The sequence below is a fragment of the Adiantum capillus-veneris genome, chromosome 8 (assembly GCF_014529385.1).
Source record: "Adiantum capillus-veneris isolate H3 chromosome 8, ASM1452938v2, whole genome shotgun sequence".
Taxonomy (NCBI): Eukaryota; Viridiplantae; Streptophyta; class Polypodiopsida; order Polypodiales; family Pteridaceae; genus Adiantum; species Adiantum capillus-veneris.
The window spans coordinates 48,720,554-48,740,043 of record NC_140938.1 but is presented as its reverse complement, the minus strand read 5'-3'; the positions used below and the strand labels follow the sequence as shown (position 1 = coordinate 48,740,043).

The 19,490-nt window shown below is 42.6% G+C and overlaps 1 pseudogene; it reads right to left on the bottom strand.

The window, feature by feature from the left end:
- Nucleotides 1-3,484: 3,484 nt before the first annotated feature.
- Nucleotides 3,485-18,950, bottom strand: LOC147452102 (uncharacterized; annotated as a pseudogene).
- Nucleotides 18,951-19,490: the final 540 nt, after the last annotated feature.

Here is a 19,490-nt window from a genome sequence, read left to right as displayed (position 1 = left end):
ACAATCCAGTGATGCAAAAGTGGATTTCACAATATGAGGATGCAAAGCAAGAGCGACAAAGGGCACGAATCGAGTGGAGATGGGGAAGACGACCACCGATGCACTATCCAGCGGTTCTGGAGAGCCTACCAACCTTCATGAGCTTAAGATGGTTGCACAACCAATTGAAAAGCGCACAACAATGCGGTGACGAAGTGACTGAAGAAGAGTGGGAGTACTCTCGAGGTTGCGCGACCAAGGTAAGTTTGCAATGTACGACTAGAAAGTGACTTTATTTATAAACATTTGAACGGCCACTCATAATCTTTGTTCGTTGTAGTATAAGTCATGCACAGCAGCATGGTGTAAAGGTCGACATTTTAGGGTGGAACGAATCGACAAAAAGCGTTTTACTCAAGATTGTGGAATCATGGCAAAATTTGAACAGTCTAGTCGACGACGTTCCTCTGATGCAGATCCTGTGGTGGCGGAACTCACTTACTTCGGCACGCTGCAAGAGATTTTGAGGATCGATTACACAGGATTTTTTGTCGACTTGTTCGACGTGCAATGGTTCAAGATAATCATGGAGGGTCGCAACGCTACTGTGAGTAGAGGAGAGTCTGGTTTTCTTGAGGTGGATTCTACTAAGAAATGGACTGACCTAAGAGACACTTTCGTACTACCCGAGCATTGTGAACAAGTAAGTATGTAAATAGTTAACATCCCCCTTTTACAAGTTATGTGCTTGAAAGCTCTCATGTAAGTTATGTGGCTCTGGCAGGTAATATTTCATCCTACAAAGTCTACATCAAACTGGTGGTACGTCATAGAGGTAGCCCCTTGTAGTGCAAGGACGTATGAAGGCTACCATGTGCCAATCACAACAACATCAATGGAGGAGATCAGAGAAGATGCTCAATCAGAAGCCGCTGCGGTGGTGCCAGACGAGCATCAAGATGCTACTACTCTATATGGGGTGCATGCAGAGGAGCTACAAAATGAAACAGAGGATATCTGTTTAAACGGAGAGCTCTATATAGATATAGGAAGTTATGCTAAGTTATGCGAGGATGAGAGAGAGATCTCTTAAAGCCACAAATATTGTATTTGAACAATTTTGCTCCGTGTTGTAAAAGCTCTGGCTCTCTAAGTACCTTCCATGGTGTATAACGCTCTTTTCTACTCGCGCTCACATCTTTTGATTGAAAATTCTGAGTTTTCGACTTGCCTCTTCTATCACTCAATTCATTGCGTCATTGTATTTATATGCGTCATTACGTCATTGTATTTAATGGTGTTTGCGTCATTGTCTACTCTATTCATTCAATATTAAGTTTAAATATTCGTGTGTTTAATGCAGGTATGGATGATGAGGAGTTTCTTTCTTCTTTGTCACCGCAGCAGAGACAGTGGTACGTGGAGCGTCATCGCTCTGGCGCATCATCGCGCGTTCCTACTCCATCCGCATCTCCCTCTCTTTCGGAGCATTCGGCGCGCTCCGAAGCTTCGGCGTCGACGAGACGAGCTTCACACTCGTCTAGACACCGGCGCTCTAGTGGTGGCGGTGGCGGTTGTTGTGGGGATTCCGCCACCGATGCCTCCACACCGCCTCGTGTTCGACGAGGCTCTTTACCCTCCCCTTCTTTGCCCGCCCCCACACCAGCCACAGCATCGCCATCTACGCCAGGTTTTGCACGGCTGACTGTTCCTAGAAGCTACACACCTCTACCTACTCCGCTAGGAGCCACCCCACTCGACACTCCTCGCTTCGGGGCCCAGACGCCGGTGGAGACACCTGACATCCGTACCCCCATCGACACGCCGCTAGAGACCCCTGCCGGGACACCCAGGTTCACGCGTCACCGGCCAGAGGGCTTGCCTTACTCCGTCGACATCAGCGGCGGCATCATCATGGATGATGACGGCAAGAAGGTGATCTCGCGCATGCGTGGTCTTTGCTCTCAGCTGTTTAGACACTACATACTAAACAAATGGAGTGAAGTACCAAGTGATTTAAAAAACAGAGTCATCAGCATACTTCATGATGAGTTTCCCGTTCCAACACGGGATCAGCGCTTCAATGAAGACCTGATGAAGATTCGAATGCGCGAATACTGCAAACACAAGTGTTCCGAAGTGCAAAAAGCAATCAAGAATGGGTGGAACAGGCCAGATTGGCTGGCCAAAGAAGATTGGAAGAATGCGAAGAAAGCAGTGCGCGAGAATCCCGACAAGTGGAAGCAACAAAAGGATGCAGCCAGAGCGCGAGTAGAGGCAGGGAGCTCGCACCACTTGGGGAGCGGTGGATGGGCATCATTTGAGGCCGATTTTGTAAGTGTTTTCACATTGCTCTTTATGTTCGATAGTTTAGGGTTTATGAGTTTTTTAATTCTAACATAATGAAATCTTTGTATGTTTTGACAGTGGTCGATGACAGGACGTGATCCCACACTGTACGAGCGCGAGTACGTAGGCAGGAAGGGCTTAAACGCCCTGATGGACATTCTCAGTTCTCGCGGCGGCATGGTTAGTATTAGGGTTTACTCTTTTTTATTTTTTGTATTGTTTTATAAATGTCGTTATATGTTTATACTTACTGAAAGCTGTCTTATTGTCTTTTTTTGCAGAATCCGACAGATACGCCGCTTGGACGCGATGAGACGTCTGACTAGACGACGTCAGTTTAGCCGTAGCTAGATAGCATTAGTTTAGGGTTTCTCATAGCTTATGTATCATGAGACGGATTTTATACGTCTTTTTGAACCATGTATATTATTACATTTGTCACCGCAGTTCCTTTTGCCAATCAATTCTTTATGCCTATGATGTTGTACAATTGTCATTATTACATTTGCCAATCAATTCATTTTGCCTATGATGTGTACAATTGTCAATTTTGCAAACAATGCGTCTTGTGGGTGACTATTTTGGGTCTATTATCTACCCTTGCACTTTTTTTAAAAAGTGAATCAAGTACAATATGGTTGATGGGTGGCAGGGCATTCAATGCCCTGCCACCAAAAAAAAATCTCTCGGGCGTCGCTATAAGCGTCGCTATTTATGGCTCTGTAGCGTCGCTATGAGCGTCGCTATAGTCTTCTGTGTAACCGTCGCTATATGCGTCGTTATGAGCGTCGCTATATAGCGACGCTTTTAGCGACGCCTATAGCGATGCATATAGCGACGCTCGTAGCGACGGTTTTAGCGACATTGGGGGTTATAAAAACCCAGTGTATTTCCGTCGCTAACAGCGTCACAAGAGCACACAACCTCTTGTAGTGTTGAGCAATGACAAACTTAAAGTGTAACCATCGGTCTGAGGGAAAAGTATGTTTGATTCCTATAATGATCATGCAAAAATAGCAGGGTGACTAATATATGAAAATCTAAACTAAGGTTATGAATGTGTGCTGGTTATAATTAATTATTGCAGGGCTATAATATCTACAACAACATTGTTAATAACGTGTGAGCAAACTGGCCAACACTAAAAGATCAAAGATTAAGGGGACTGTAAATTTTCAATTGTTGTATCACAATTAATATTTTGCCTATCTAGTAATTGCTGGTGAGAAACAGGTGCATCATCAATGGTTGGAATCTCCCCATTGATTCTTGGGACATGAGGGACTGAGTCCATATGCATTAACCTTTTTTTTTTACTTAGCCAGCATAAGTATCAAAAGCATATGAAATATTTGGAACACCCTCATCCTCACTATCAGGTCCAAAATCATAATCGCAATTTGATTTCAGATCATAGTCATTTTGGGTTGCCCCTTCAGCTGACCAGATATCTGTGCACAAAGGGTCCAGCCCACCAGTCTTGTGCTCTTTTAGACCCCTCACCAGATAGTTCCTCTTGCAACGCTCTATGCATGTGTGATCATTGGTTGGAATGCTCGTTCTACCGACTCCTAAACTAGAATAATTGGAGTAACCCTCAAGCAAGTCATGAAGGCCCCATCTCACTAAAAGTGGGTCATCGATTACATCGCTCTTCTTCTTTGAGTTGAGAGTTTTTATCTTTTTGTTAAGATTTTTAATTCAAATTCTATGTAGACAAAGCTTTTGAGATAAGGTGGATGAGGTGCAACACACAATAGCGATGTTTGTGTGTGTGTGTGTGTGTGTGTGTGTGTGTGTGTGTGTGTGTGTGTGTGTGTGTGTGTGTGTGTGTGTGTGTGTGTGTGTGAGAGAGAGAGAGAGAGAGAGAGAGAGAGAGAGAGAGAGAATTTGGTGGTTGCACGTTGTGTTGCATGAGCCAAATCGCAGGTGGTTGAGGCTTGTGTGTGTGTGAGCAGAGGTGGTGGATGGGTGGTATCTCCTCGTCCATGCATTTGTACTGTGGGTATGTGGGTTGGATGGTAGAGGTAGCTCTTCACAGGGGTTTTCTGCATGCTATGCCCTGAAGCTCGCAAACAACATAGAACTTGGCAGAGTATGGAGTGTGTCCGATTTTCATTGTGTCAGATGCAAGAACTCCCAGATAATTTAGACGATCGACAATTAATTTTAGAGGCCCCTAAGCAGTGTTTCCCACTGCACGAAATGTCTCCAATGGCATTGAAATTTATTTTGTCAACCTAGCTTCGTGCTCAAACTCCTTTGTAGATCCAAGGTCTTGAGGTTTTGTTGATGTTGATCCATGGGATCTCTCGGGTTTCTTTTATTTCTATTTTTTTCCATTCTTCTCCTTCTTTCTTCTACTACCCATCGGATTCGCATACCTATTATATTAACAGTCTTCTTCTTCTTAAGTTTGTAATGCAAGACATAGCCGATCAATTCCTAGTAACTTGATAATCTCTCTAATTATGTCTATATTTTATTCTATATTATTATTATTACTACTACTAATCCCATATTCCCACTTGATTTCCTAAACCGAATCTATAATATAAAACAATCATGGCATAAGTATTCTTATAACAAACACCGGGCGGATACTTATTATGTATAACTAATATGATTACACTAACCCTCTCAAAATGATGAAAGATTAATATTAAGATCCTTGAAGACTTTTTTTTAAAAAAATCAAAAAGAGATAAAACAACAAAATTTAATGGAGTTGATGAGGTTATGGAACTTATCTATAGTGCAAAATTGCAAGGATCTATATTCCTTGGAGGTAAATCATGGATTGTTACTTGGATGCCTAGGTTGTTTGTTATCCAAATCGTAGCCCCGTGCTCTGATACCACTGCTACAAACGGAAGCATCACACGCCCTGCAAAATGCCAAGAACGACATGCTACAAGTGATAAACCCATGAAATTGCATACGTGACTAATCGCATAGCACATAGTCGAGACTGTACGTGAATAGAGAGACAGAGACCGAGGGAGAGAGCAAGAGAGTAACGTGCAGGCGCACCTCCTAGAACGGAGTGCTATGTCGGAACCGCGAGAGAAGAGAGGAGAGGAGAGAACAAAGACACAAGCATTGGGTGCAATCTCCCCCCGTGCAAGAGTGACCATTTCCCTCTTGCACGTATTTACTTTATAGATTTGTTTGAATGGTCAAAGTGAGTATAAACTGGACAGTCGGTCATAAATGGACAAAGCTCATAATAAAGAGCACTTGAATAATAAAATGTATATCTTTTCACAAAGGCCTTTTCTCGGTTAAGCCTTTTCCACTTGTCATTTGCACTAGATAGTAAAATATCAATTCCGTTACACACACACACACACACACACACACACACACACACACACACACACACAGAGTGAGAGAGAGAGAGAAAGAGAGAGAGAGAGAGAGAGAGGGGGTGGGGGGAGGGGGAGGGGGACTGTGCATGTACACTTCACGGGATTTTGTCACCACCCTGTCTGCCTCCTCTAGCCACTGCATGCGCTGCTCTACCAATACAGTGAAGGTTGCGGGCTGCTACTTTCTTTGCACACTAGTCCCAACATAGGCTAGCATAACTAACACTCCAATTTTTGTTTGCTTGGTTATTTGGGAGCACTTTTGTAGCAACAGTTGCAGTCTTCTAGGGCCTTTGTAAGGCCCTTGTCAGGCAGACACAGGTGATGAACGAAGCTAAAAGAAGATGACTTGGGTGCTCTCCCTATCACAAGAAGCAAACACATTTTATGTATTAAACTTTTAGAAAAAATTCAGTCAAATGGAAGCATCCCAGTTGGAGGAGGTTTCGTCTGCTTCGGATTAGGTTGAAGGCTCAAACCTTTCACGTGGTCTCCCACCACTGGTTTTGTGAATGTCCACCATGAAGTAGTGACGGGTGAGGGGTCTACTGTGGGAGATTTTAAGGAGCTGCGGATGATGTCTTCTTCCAATCATCTTTTGCCACCCAACCTCACACACGTCCATGCATATGTGTGTGACAGAGGCCTAAGAGCTGTCTTGATATATGATTCGCGCTCATGTTGTCTAGCCCTATATCCAATCGAGGTGGTTTACTCTTACTGCCTCCTTTTTGAGAGAGAGAGAGAGAGAGAGAGAGAGAGAGAGAGAGAGAGAGAGAGAGAGAGAGAGAGAGAGAGAGAGCTCTTTCAAAAAAGTTGTTAAAAATTTGGAATCTCCAGGTGATCCTTTGGAGCGAAGGGTAGAGGGGTGAAAGCATGAATAGGTGGAAAGCTATATATGTGATATAATTAAATAGCATAGCATGACATTGGGGGTGTGGTCACTGGTGCCATATTTCAGACGTCCAAATTTATATTCTAAAAAATGTTATATTGAAAAATTCAGCCTTCACACACCCACTTTGTTTCATGAGTAGTTGGCAGTTTCAAACACCGTGCCCCCCCCCCCCCCCCCCTCTCTCTCTCTCTCTCTCTCTCTCTCTCTCTCTCTCTCTCTCTCTCTCTCTCTCTCTCTCTCTCTCTCTCTCTCTCTCTCTCTCTCTCTCTCTCTCTCTCTCTCTCTCTCTCTCTCGCACGCGCGCGCGCGCGTGCTCAAGGTCTACTGTGCTTGGAGCTTCTACTGTGCAAGCTTGGCTGCTTCAAGGACGATTGCAGTAAACGCCCTCTTCTCTTCAAGGTATGTCTCTCCCATTGAACATGTACACTCTCTACTGCTTGAGCACGCGCGCCCAACCTGGGATCATTTAGCTACATTAAGCTGCATTTGGAGTTGCATGAGTGCCACACCTTGCTCATTTGCAACAAGAGGCGAGCAAAAACTAATGTTGCTGCTGGCTGCATGAGAGGACATAGACTCCCAAGGTAATTTGCTAGTCCACAAGCTGCATGCAATCTTGGGGCAAATCCCATAGCACATCACCTTGAATGCCCTGCTTACAAGAGCAGGCCCATGAAGTTCTTGTTTCTTTTTAGCAGGGATGATAAGCGAGGGCACACCACATCTCATGAGTTCATTGGATGATGTGCAGGTATATCACTTGAGACTGCATCATGGCACCTTCCTCAAAGCATCCGATTCAAGCAAGCAGCAGTCTAGTTAGGAACATCGAACCACCTTTGCATACGAAGTTTTGTCGTCTTGCCGAGGAATTTCATATGGAGCGTGGATTGCCATTGGAGGGAGTTGATCCGCGTAGCTTGACAAGAAACAATGACATCTTTGAGGAGGACTGGGAAGCTGTCTTTATATGCCCAAAGCCTGTTTCGGGTAGCCAGAAGAAAGTGAAGGCATACCATGCTCGGTCAAAGTTCTTACAAAAGCTTGTGTGGAGACACTGGGATGTCTACCAGGAGGGTCCCTTCATGTATGAAGTAGTGACTCAATTTGCAAAGGCCTTTGCATTGGAAAACTACAATGAATCTGGCAAACATCAAATTTCTTGGGCTATCTTTGCAGAGAGGGCAATGAGAGCCTCAGAATAAAGACACAACTTGCAAAAAAAGATCAAGAGGTGGGAAGAGCAGACGAGTGGTAGAGGGAGAGGTTCCAAAACCATTGCTGCCTCTACCAGATCATCATTGAAAATAGAAGGTACATCTGTACCATTGTCAAGCGTGCCTACAGGAGGATGCCTGGTACAATTGGCAGAGGAGGATAGCAGGGCACTTGCAAAAATGAAGAATATTACAGAGGGCAGATTGCAAGACTATAAGTCAAGACTTGAGGGTGCAAAGAAGCAGGTAGAGGATCAAGTCAGAGAATTGCATAGGGTTGAGGGTGCTCAAAGCTCAAACACTTTGGCCATAAAGTTGCAAATGGAGATTGATTGCGTGCAAGACCCTGTAGCTCGACAACGCCTGATTGATTTGATTGGACAGTTCTTGAGTACTACTAGAGAGAACGTTGCTGAATTAGAAGCCAATGTGGCTAAAGCAAAGGTGCATACCCTCCTACATGTGCTTCACTTTGTTTTGGAGTATGTGGTTCACTTCCATGTGGTTATGTGGTTAGAGTGTTATGGATTGTATGGTTATGTACTGTATGAGCATATTCTATTTCTGCTATGTGCTATATAGCACAAAATATGTGCTATATGGTCACAACATAGCCATCATCTTCATGGAGTGGGTGGTTATATGCTATGTGTGGTTATGTGCTATGTGCTTTATAGTTCAATCTAGGTGCAACATGTTCACAATAGTACCCTCATCTATTTGGAATGTGTGTGATTCTATGCTATGTGCTCTGTGTGGTTATGTGCTATGTGATACATAGCACAATGGACATGTGTAATATGTGCTATATAGCATACATGTATGATATATGCTCACAGTATAGCCCTGAAGTGTGTGTTAAATATTGACATGTGCTACATAGCACAATCTTTTTATGTGCTATGTGCTAAATAGCACATATTGTGTGTTATATGTTCACAATATAGCCCTGGAGTGTGTGGAATAGTGAATTGTGCTATATAGCACAATCTCTATTTTTGCTATGTGCTACATAGCACATCTCTAATAGCACAATATTTTTGCTATATGCTATGTGCTATGTCTCATATAGCCCACTACATATCATATACCCAACAAGCTTGTGCTATATAGCATATAGAGAAAATGTTTGGGCTATATCTGGTACTTTAAAAAGTCTCTCTGCTATGATCTACAGTGCATACTCTATGTAGCACTTATAGCACATTATACTTGGACTGTGCTATGTGCTATATAGCACAATGCATATCATATACCACATCAAGCTTGTGTTTATATCATATAGAGTACGTGCTTGTCTTATATGTGGTATTGCAAATAAGGGATAACATTCATGGTGCCTATTCTTTTCAGCAATCTGCTTTTGTTGGGTTATTGAGACTTAAATTAGATGTGTTGTCTTCTTTGTTTCACAGGCACTACTTGCAGAAGTAGAGACCAACATAGCACAGGAGTCAGAGCACTTTAAATTTTGTGTTACCATGGAGAGGACTTCACATAACGTGGGAGCCAGTTTGATGAAGCCTTTTCCTCCTGTGGATTTTTAAGCAAAGCATTAGCGAGGTGGCACTTAATGGGTTCTACCATTGTGTAGGATGTGGATTCCCGTTCGATGCCAGAAGCTTGGATGTATTCTCCCTGCCTTGCACCCATGTGTACCATATGCTATGCTTCACGCATGTATGTAGGGAATATGGCTATTGTGTTGCACTAGATTGCAACATGTCTGTTCCCCCTAGAGCTAAGCATATGATTGGTCTAAAGGTGAAGAGTGAGATGAAAGAATCAAGTGCAGGTAGTAATTGTGTCAATTATTTACTACTACTATTGCAGGCCCACTTTCCATTGGTAGTTTAAACTCTTTCATTTAATGAAATCATTTGCAGGTACAGACATCGCACCAGAGACCTGTATACAAGAATCATTCAGGACAAAAACAGAGATAGTCTCTACGCAGGCCACTAGTAGGTACTAAAATCAGTATTTATGTGTGTGTTTTGGAATACTCCAAGTGAGACTTTGTAAATAGCTTGCTTTGTAGAACAATCATCGCATGCTTGCTCCAACAAGACGATGCATTCCACAAGGAAGAATGGCCTGATTACCTCAGGGATGCAGCCTGGCCTTGAAGCGGAGTCTGCCGTGCGGGATGCAGTACGTGGAGTAGTTGAAGACATCTTGAAAGCCAAGTCTTCTGCAGTCAAATCACCTAGGCAACAACTAACTCCAAGAAGACTGTTGCGTTCTCCGTTGAGTGCCAAAGCATCACCAAGTGTGGACACTAGAGATGAAGCATCAGATGAGACAGTTGCAGATGCGGTGAAAGAAACACCCCCTCCAGCGGGGAAGAAGCCAACACCTAAGCGCAAGAAAAATACTCCCAAGAACTTAGGTGGAAGTCCCACAATGGATATACCTCTTGATTCATTTAGGAAGAGAAAGAAACCAAATGCAAAGCAATGAGTGTGTTTTTGTTGTAACTTCATGCAATTAGAAGATGTCTTTAGAAGGCATGTGCAATCCATTGCACCCCTATTGTATCCATGCTCATTGATGAATCAAGTAATGGAATTTGTTAGTGACATGTCTCTTAATTCTTTGCATCAAGTAGTTGCAAACTATTTGATTTATTTTATGTACATGTTTAGTAATATGTATCTACTTTCTCTTGTCGTAGATAATCAAGAAGCTGAAAAAAGAGGAACTTTCATGAGACGCACTTGCTCTTCAGGGTTTCTAGATGAGGGGTCTGTAGGTTCACTTGATCAGTCTTATCCTGTGACGAATCCATGAAGGGGTGCTACAGCTTCTAGGGGGATTACATGCAAAAAAAAAGTGTCTTTTGATACAGTTGAGGGGTCTGTAGGTTCACTGGCTCAATCTTATCATATGAAGAATCCAAGAGGGGGTGCTACAACTTCCAGGGGGGTTACAGGCAAAAAAAAAGAGTCTTTTGATACAGTTGATCCTTGCACACCTACTAGTACTGCTGAATTTTTTCCAAATGTGCCTAATGCAGTTGATGTGCAGGTTGTGCATGATGATGTGCATACAGATGTTGACCGTGCTAAACTTGAAAAGGGTACATTACCCACCCCCACCACATTTGAATCTGGCACAGATGCCATTGATGATGCTATGGTAGTTGATGCATGCACAAATGCCATTGCTGATGCTACGCTAGTTGAGGCCTACACAAATGACATTGTAGATGCTATGGAAGTTGATGCTCGCACAAATTCTGTTGCTTATGGCAATGTTAATGATGGTGGAATAGAAAGTATTGTTCATGCTGTCATAAATGCCCTTATTGATGCATTTGTGGCTATGGGTACAGATGCCACTGTTGAATCTGGCACACATGCCATTGATGATGCTACCACAGTTGATGCCTGCACAGATGCCATCGTTGATGCTACAGTAGTTGATGCCCGCACAAATGACATTGTGGATACTATGGAAGTTGATGCTAGCACAGATGTTGTTGCTGATGGCAATGTTAATGATGGTGGAACAGAAAGTATTGTTCATGCTATCATAGATGCCCTTCTTGATGCAGTTGTACCTATGGGTACAGATGTTGCTGCTGATGGCAATGTTAATGATGGAGGAACAGAAAGTATTGTTCATGCTATCATAGATGCCCTTCTTGATGCAGTTGTACCTATGGATACAGATGCCACTATTGAATCTGGCACAGATGCCATTGATGATGCTACCACAGTTGATGCCTGCACAGATGCCATTGCTGATGCTACGGTAGTTGATGCCTGCACAAATGACATTGTGGATGCTATGGAAGTTAATGCTAGCACAGATGCTGTTGCTGATGGTAATGTTAATGATGGTGGAACAGAAAGTATTGTTCATGCTGTCATGGATGCCCTTCTTGATGCAGTTGTGCCTATGGGTACAGATGCCACTGTTGAGGATACCAGAGGCATGGGTGAGGAGGTCCTCATTGAGAGAGAAGCTGGAACACGTGAGGCATTGGGTGCAAATGATGTCACAGCTCAAGCCGAGGTGGTCTGTCCAAGTGATGCAGCTGATGGCATTGTTGATGCAGAGGAGGCAAGGGGTACAGATTCCGCTGTTGAAGATATGGGAGGCTTGGGTGAGGAGGACCTCACTAAGAGAGTACCTGGAATAGGCTCAGCAGTGGGTAACGGTGATGCCGCGGCTTCTACCGACACAGCTGAGGCATACGACAGAGAAGTTCAATCGGGAGAGGCAATGGGAGAAGTTCTTGTGGCTGCTACGGACATGAAAGAGGAAAATACACATAATACAACCGAGGCATGTATAGAGCAAAACAATGAGGCAGGGAAAGGCACAGAGGTTCCCACTGACAGAGCAGCTCAATCGGGAGAGGCAATGGGAGAACCTTTCATGGCTGTTGTGGACACGAAGAGGCAGTTGCACATGATACAACTGAGTCTTGTACAGATCCCAATGTTGGGAATACCAAAGGTAAAAGTCCAGAGGTCCCTATGGGTCGAGTGGCTGCTACAGATACAAATGAGGCAGGTACAAAGAATGACAAAGAGGCCAAAAATGGACATGAATATGAGAGGCAAGAGAGGCCGTGTCTTGTGGTAATGCCAGTACAGATTGTTGCACTGCCTCCTGCATCTTTTGAGGACAAGAAGAGAAGGGAAAATTTATGCATCATACTGGATGTGAATGGGCTTCTCATAAGGAGGTATAAGGTCTCCTTCTACAAATGAATAGTGAGAAGCAGTATTCCTGATTGGGCAAGATCAAGGTATCAGGTAGTCACTGGGCCAAATGCTACAGAAAAGATGCAATTTGAATATGTGGTCAGGCCCAATGCATCAATCTTTTTGCATGCACTGCTGCAAAGAGCACAAGTTGCACTATGGAGTTGCATGACCCAGGACAATCTAGCACTTGCTTTGAGTGCATGCTTTCCTAGGCTGAACAAACATCATTTCCTCGATATTATCGGTCAAGAGGGGTGTAGAGAGGCGAGCTTCAATCTAAATGAAGTTCCTGGGATCCCTCCATGTAGAGATAACGCAAAGCCCATATTTTTCAAGTGTTTGAAATACTTTTGGAAGCACCATCCTAAGTTCAACTTTGATAATACACTGGTGGTGGATGACACACTCTACAAGTGTCTGCTCAACCCTCCCGGGACTTGGGTCTGTCCTGCTTCATTTGAACCAGTAGATATTTGTCAGTCCCCAATTTACCTGGTTAGCACATTGTTCCCTTGGTTAGTCAAGTGGACAGTCTCACCCAGTCCTAATGCTTATGCAAAGATGAACCAGTTTGAAAATCCTTCGGACATAGTGTCTGCTCGTGTCATCAGCCACTATAGAAGTCAACGAGAAGTATGTAGGGAAGGTTGATTGTGGTTATGGAATCATGTATACAGCATTTTGCGCACTAAATGTACTTGCGATTACTATACAAAAAACTGACCGGTTCAAAGTTCTCTAAACTTAATGATTGAATGATGTAATTTTATTTTGGTGATATGATGTAATTTTATTTTGTTGATATGATGTTGTCATACTTTGATAGAGTCCTGCTACATGGCACACATAATAGCATAGACGGGACCATCGGGCTATTATTACACATAGTTATGCTATATAGCACTCATACTGCAATAAATACTATGACATAATAGCATAGATAGGGACATTGGCCTCTTATTACACACACTAACGCTATATGGCACACATAGTGCTCTCAATATGTAATAATATCTTTCACATACCACACATCATATCATAGGCAGGAACATTGTGCTATGTGATACACACACTTTTACTGTATAGCACACATGTTGCTATCTTACTACAATAGAGTCCTTTTATAGCATAGACAGGGACATTGGGCTATTATTACACACACTTGTACAATATAGCACACATAATAGCCTAGGTAGAGACAATGGACTATCTTGACACATTACTTGGCTACATATCACATATAGTAGCATGTAAACAACTCCATAACACCCAATGGGTAGCTATTCATAAAAGTGAGATGATTGTAAGAATGAGACATGTTTACCCAAGATTCATCAAGAAAGTGAATGGGATGCTCTTGATAATGTTTTCTTCCCAATCGTTTCCGAAAAATATCTTGGCTAACTTTTTTCAAGGTGCAACATGTTCACGATAGTAACCTCATTATCTGAAATGTGTGTGATTCTATGCTATGTGCTCTGTGTGGTTGTGTGCTATGTGATACATAGCACAATGGACATGTGTAATGAGGTACTGAATGGTGAAGGCTATATAGAACATAATATAAGCCTGTTAAATAGGTATCATGCTGCTTCATAGGGCATGGCATTGTAAATGGTTTCATGTAGTTCCAGAGATAAATAATATGTCTTTGAGGTAGCATCTACCAAATGCATGTCAAACTTGATTGCCCGAACAAGGTGAGAGTACAGGTTAGTAACTCCCCTATCATCAAGTAGAGTGTAGTGATTTGGGTCCCCCTCTTGCTATTGATAATAACACCCTGTGACAACATAAGTGTTTTTATCACATTTGTTTTTCCACTTATCTCTTAAGATGCAATCTGTCATCCATTTTCTCTTTGTACATCTCAAAAGAAATAACTCTACACCTTCTGCATTGCCAGCGTCTGCATTGACTGCAAAGTTATCACCTTCAATGAGATACTCACTCAGCATATCCTGGGATCCCTCAAACATTGCAGCTTCATCTTCTGGTACCTCAGTCTCTTCTGCTACCTTAGAGAGTGGTTTCAATGCCTTATGTGTCCACTTTCTTGCATATGATTTGCTGGAACAAGTCCTCCAATGGCCCTTCATGCAAGCATCACAAAAACAAGAAAGCCGCCTAGTCCATAATTGAGTAGGATCATGACAACAAAATCCTGAAATGCAATGGAGTGATCGAGATCCTGGTACTCTCTCACAACCCCATAGATTAGACATGTCCACTTCTGTCTCTTTTACTAGACAAAATTTCCTATTTATAGTAGGACCTGCTTTAGTGGATTGTGCATAAGAGCTACATGCAGCATTGGACATTGTTCTCGTAAAAAATGCAACCACGTCTGCAGCTTTCCTAAGAACAACTCCATTACTCTTGAGTTGTTCATGTGTAAGGGCTCTCTTTATCACAGCGCCAGCGCCATCATGCTCCCCCTTGCCATGGCCAGAGCCAAAAAAATTCCATGTCATCTCTGTACCTGTTAGTTGGTAATATCTAGCAACAAAGTAAAATGGCCTTGAAGCCTTGAATAGCGAGGCTGCACCATCTGACCACACCCAGTGCTTCTTGAAATTCAGCCCCTGGTCTTTAAGCCACTGATCACAAAGAAGAAAACAATGTTGGACAAATAGCGTATCATGTTGCCTATCATCGGAGATGTAGAAATGCATATGCTTGATAATACTGTCATCTTCGTTGTCACGCATGTACGTTATGTGAACAAGGATGGTGCATTGATCTGTATGCCAATGCATGGATTGTACTTCATTTTTCTCTTTGAACGAGTAATTTTCAGCAAAGTCTACTACAGATATAATGGTATCTGAAGGAAACACCTTCAAACATTCTCTGTATTGATGTGCCTGCCATCTGTAAGTGAAATTGTGCTCGATGAAGATTCCGATGTCGTCTTTTATCCTCCCTATTAGCTCACTTAAAGACACCTGTTTGAGTGACAACATCTTTCTCTTACTTAGAACATGCTTAGTTTGAACTTTAATGTCCTCGAAGACTTGCAGTGGAACTGTCTTTGTCATCTTTGCAAGTTCTCGTGGACAAAGGCTGAGCTTTTCCACACCACAGTTTTTGCATTGGCCCATCAAGCAGGTGTGTTTATGGAACATATCCCCTCAGCCTTTGTACATACGCATGATTCCCACAACTTTGTGATCCCTGAAAACGAGTACTCAACAGCAAGACATTCTGCATTCACCCCATCTGATTTACAAACATTGCATTTACATGTACATGACCTCCCATGAAAACCAAAAGTAGATGAGCGCATAACATTAAATGCATCTTTGAGATACATCAGTTTGATATGATAAACACAACAGCAAGTATTTCGATCTTTCAACTTTCGCACGAACCAAGGCTTCAGCTTCTCAAAGGACCTTTGCCCGATTGTCACATGTGGATGGCTATCTTTAAACTTCAAGAAATACTCTGTCTGCTTGGGAAAAAAATGCATTAGAATTCCATTTTTCTATATATCACACATAATAGCATAGCTACAGATGCATTGGTATAAATACATATAGCTATGCTACATAGCACAGATAGTAGCATAGATAGATAACTCAGCTTTCATTACATGCTCAATTTTGTTATATAACACATAATAGCATAGATAGGGATTTTTAGCTGTTCTTACACACACATCACACACGTCTGCTATATAGCACACATAGTGCTCTCATATTATAACACAGTTCTTCTACATAACACACAAAAGAGCATAGACAGGGATATTGTGCTATTATTACACATATCACACTCTGCATAGCACACATAATAGCATAGACATGGATACCATGCTACTATTACACTAACATCTGCTATGTAGCACACATAGTGCTCTCATAATATTATAAAATCTGATAGCACACATAATACCATAGATAGGTATATTGTCTTATTATACACACATGTCTGCTATATAGCAGACATGATGTTGTCATACTTTGATAGAGTCCTGCTACATGGCACACATAATAGCATAGACGGGACCATCGGGCTATTATTACACATAGTTATGCTATATAGCACTCATACTGCAAGAAATACTATGAGATAATAGCATAGATAGGGACATTGGCCTCTTATTACACACACTAACGCTATATGGCACACATAGTGCTCTCAATATGTAATATAGCTCTTTCACATACCACACATCATATCATAGACAAGAACATTGTGCTATTCTTACACACACTTTTACTGTATAGCACACATGTTGCTATCTTACTACAATAGAGTCCTTTTACATGGCACACTTATAGCATAGACAGGGACATTGGGCTACACTTGTGCAATATAGCACACATAATAGCGTAGGTAGAGACAATGGACTATCTTGACACATTACTTGGCTACATATCACATATAGTAGGATGTACACAACTCCATAACACCCAATGGGTAGCTATTCATAAGAGTGAGATGTTTCACTTGAGAGTTATTCATTGTAAGAATGATACATGTTTACCTGAGATTCATCAAGTAAGTGTATCGGATGCTCTTGATAATGTTTTCTTCCCAATTGTTTCCGACAAGTATCTTTCTTGTTTGGAGACACCCTACTGTGCTCTATCCAAAATGTAATAATTGTCTGCTTCAATTCCTTCGATAAGGACCCAGCATTTCCAGACTTCCTTTTGCATAAGTCGAACCTCAGCGTACTTGACATAGGATCGCTGTCAAGTCTACCCAAAGCTAAATATAAATTCCTTGGATGAACATTTAATAGCTTTGCCACTTTATGTAGAGTAGCACCTCTACCTTGGCTCCCATTATCATGCAGTAATCCATTCACCAACATGCTGAATGTGCTTCATTTTCAAAACATCTCGTCAGCTGATTTTGGAATCTTTAATTCCTATAAGGAGACCTTGAGTGCAGAAATAAGGCCATTTGCAGGAAGATACAAATCTTCACAGAATGGCAAGATTCTATCATCATTAAAAACACCTTGAAGAATTGCATTCTTATCTTCTTTCCCGTAACTATGCAACTGTCTCACAATGTGCTGAACAATATTATGAATAGTATGTTGCTTCTTGTCTTCCTTTGTGTGTACATCGACGTCCTCCCTATGAAAATCTTCTACTCCAATGTTGACGCTTGGCTGTACCTGCTTTCTTGCACGACATCGCTTTCTGTACTCACATTTAGCCTGTGCTTCATACTTCCTCACTGCAATAATTTCATCCTCATTTAGACAAGCCTTTCTCTTGGAGTGCACCTACGTATGAATGGTGTCTATTCCATGTGCCTCATCATAAAACCCGTCGTCCACCATTCTGGAACAGTCTACAGTAGTTTGAAATGAATGAAGTCGTACAAAACTTCCTGATTGTAATAGTGAACTGAAATCCATTTCTGCTGCATTGTTGAGTTCAAGAAGCTCCATTGCTGCTTGTGAGGACGTATGAGCTGGAACCAAAGTGAGAGGAAGGGAGTCTCCATCATCCATATTCTGAACAGGAGAGTAGGAGAGAGAGAGAGATGGAGATGGGCATTGGAGGCCATCTGAGAGAGAGAGAGAGAGAGAGAGAGAGAGAGAAAGGGAGAGAGAGGGAGAGGTCCACGCGTGCTAACCGCTCCATGTCTTTCAATCCGAGTAGTGGAGTCGTGAAGTCCGTTATCTCACCTATATTCTTTTAAAAATTATTGACTTAAAAGCCCAGCTATGGTGCCATCCATGGACACCAAGTATTTAGACACCATTCTATGCTTTCACCCATAGATTCGCGGCGACGCAAGTGGGAGGGAGGAGTCAGGGACAGGTAGCGCATTCCCCCCTTTGCAATCAAAAACCTCCCATGAAGATCTCTCTCTCTCTCTCTCTCTCTCTCTCTCTCTCTCTCTCTCTCTCTCTCTCTCTCTCTCTCTCTCTCTCTCTCTCTCTCTCTCTCTCTCTGAGCCTCTAAAAGGTGGTGGGTGGCGGCTCTCAAGGACTCAAGCCATGACAGGGAGCTATTAACAAGGGCAGTCCTTGTTCAGGTTTGCAGAGGGGAGCTCCCCTCATGAGGATGCCTAGGTTGATGCCCATCCTTTTAGGGGGTGCAGGCATCTCTCTCTCTCTCTCTCTCTCTCTCTCTCTCTCTCTCTCTCTCTCTCTCTCTCTCTCTCTCTCTCTCTCTCTCTCTAGGTCCAGCGTGAGGCAGTCGACTAGCTATGGCAAGGTTGTGTGTGCACGAATGCAGTATATGAAGAATAATGGTATGTACACATGTGGGTGGGCGGGCAGACCTCGAACGTCTGGCCTCGAGAAAAGGAGTTGCACCTTTACCCCAACAACTAGCCCTGATAAATCTTTAATTGACCATAAGTTGCCCATCTGAGCTCCAATTGACAATCCAAAAAGACTATCATACTCCACAACTTGATCACTCACATCCATCCATTGACATTAGCTCTGACCATCACTTCTTATCTGCCCTGTTTGTCAGGAGTCTGTAACACCTCCAAACTAGAACTGACATACCTATCACCCTATAGCTTCGTTTGAGGAGCCACCTAGACTAGCCCATAGAGCACTTCAAGAACCACAATCCAAGGCATAATTCTAGCACTCTAGACACTCGAAACCATCACTTTGATTGGCCCATTTTGGAGCCTTCTTGACCTAGAAAACCACCTTAAACATACAGTTCTACTCTCAACTACGTTCCGAGGTCCTTCAAACCTGCTTTAGCCCTTTAGAAATAAACACAAAGTTGATTGAACCTTATCTTCTCCTACTACTATGATGAATAATGCACATCAACAATGGTAAATAGTGAACCTCAAATCAAAGCACACACCCTTTGTAGACAACCTCAAAAAGTAGTACCACAACCTACATCTACAGCTTGATGAACAGAAAGCATTTTTGCAACTGTGCCAAAATGTCATACGTGCAGGCCTTGCCATGCATCGTGCACGAGCCACGAACGTTGCA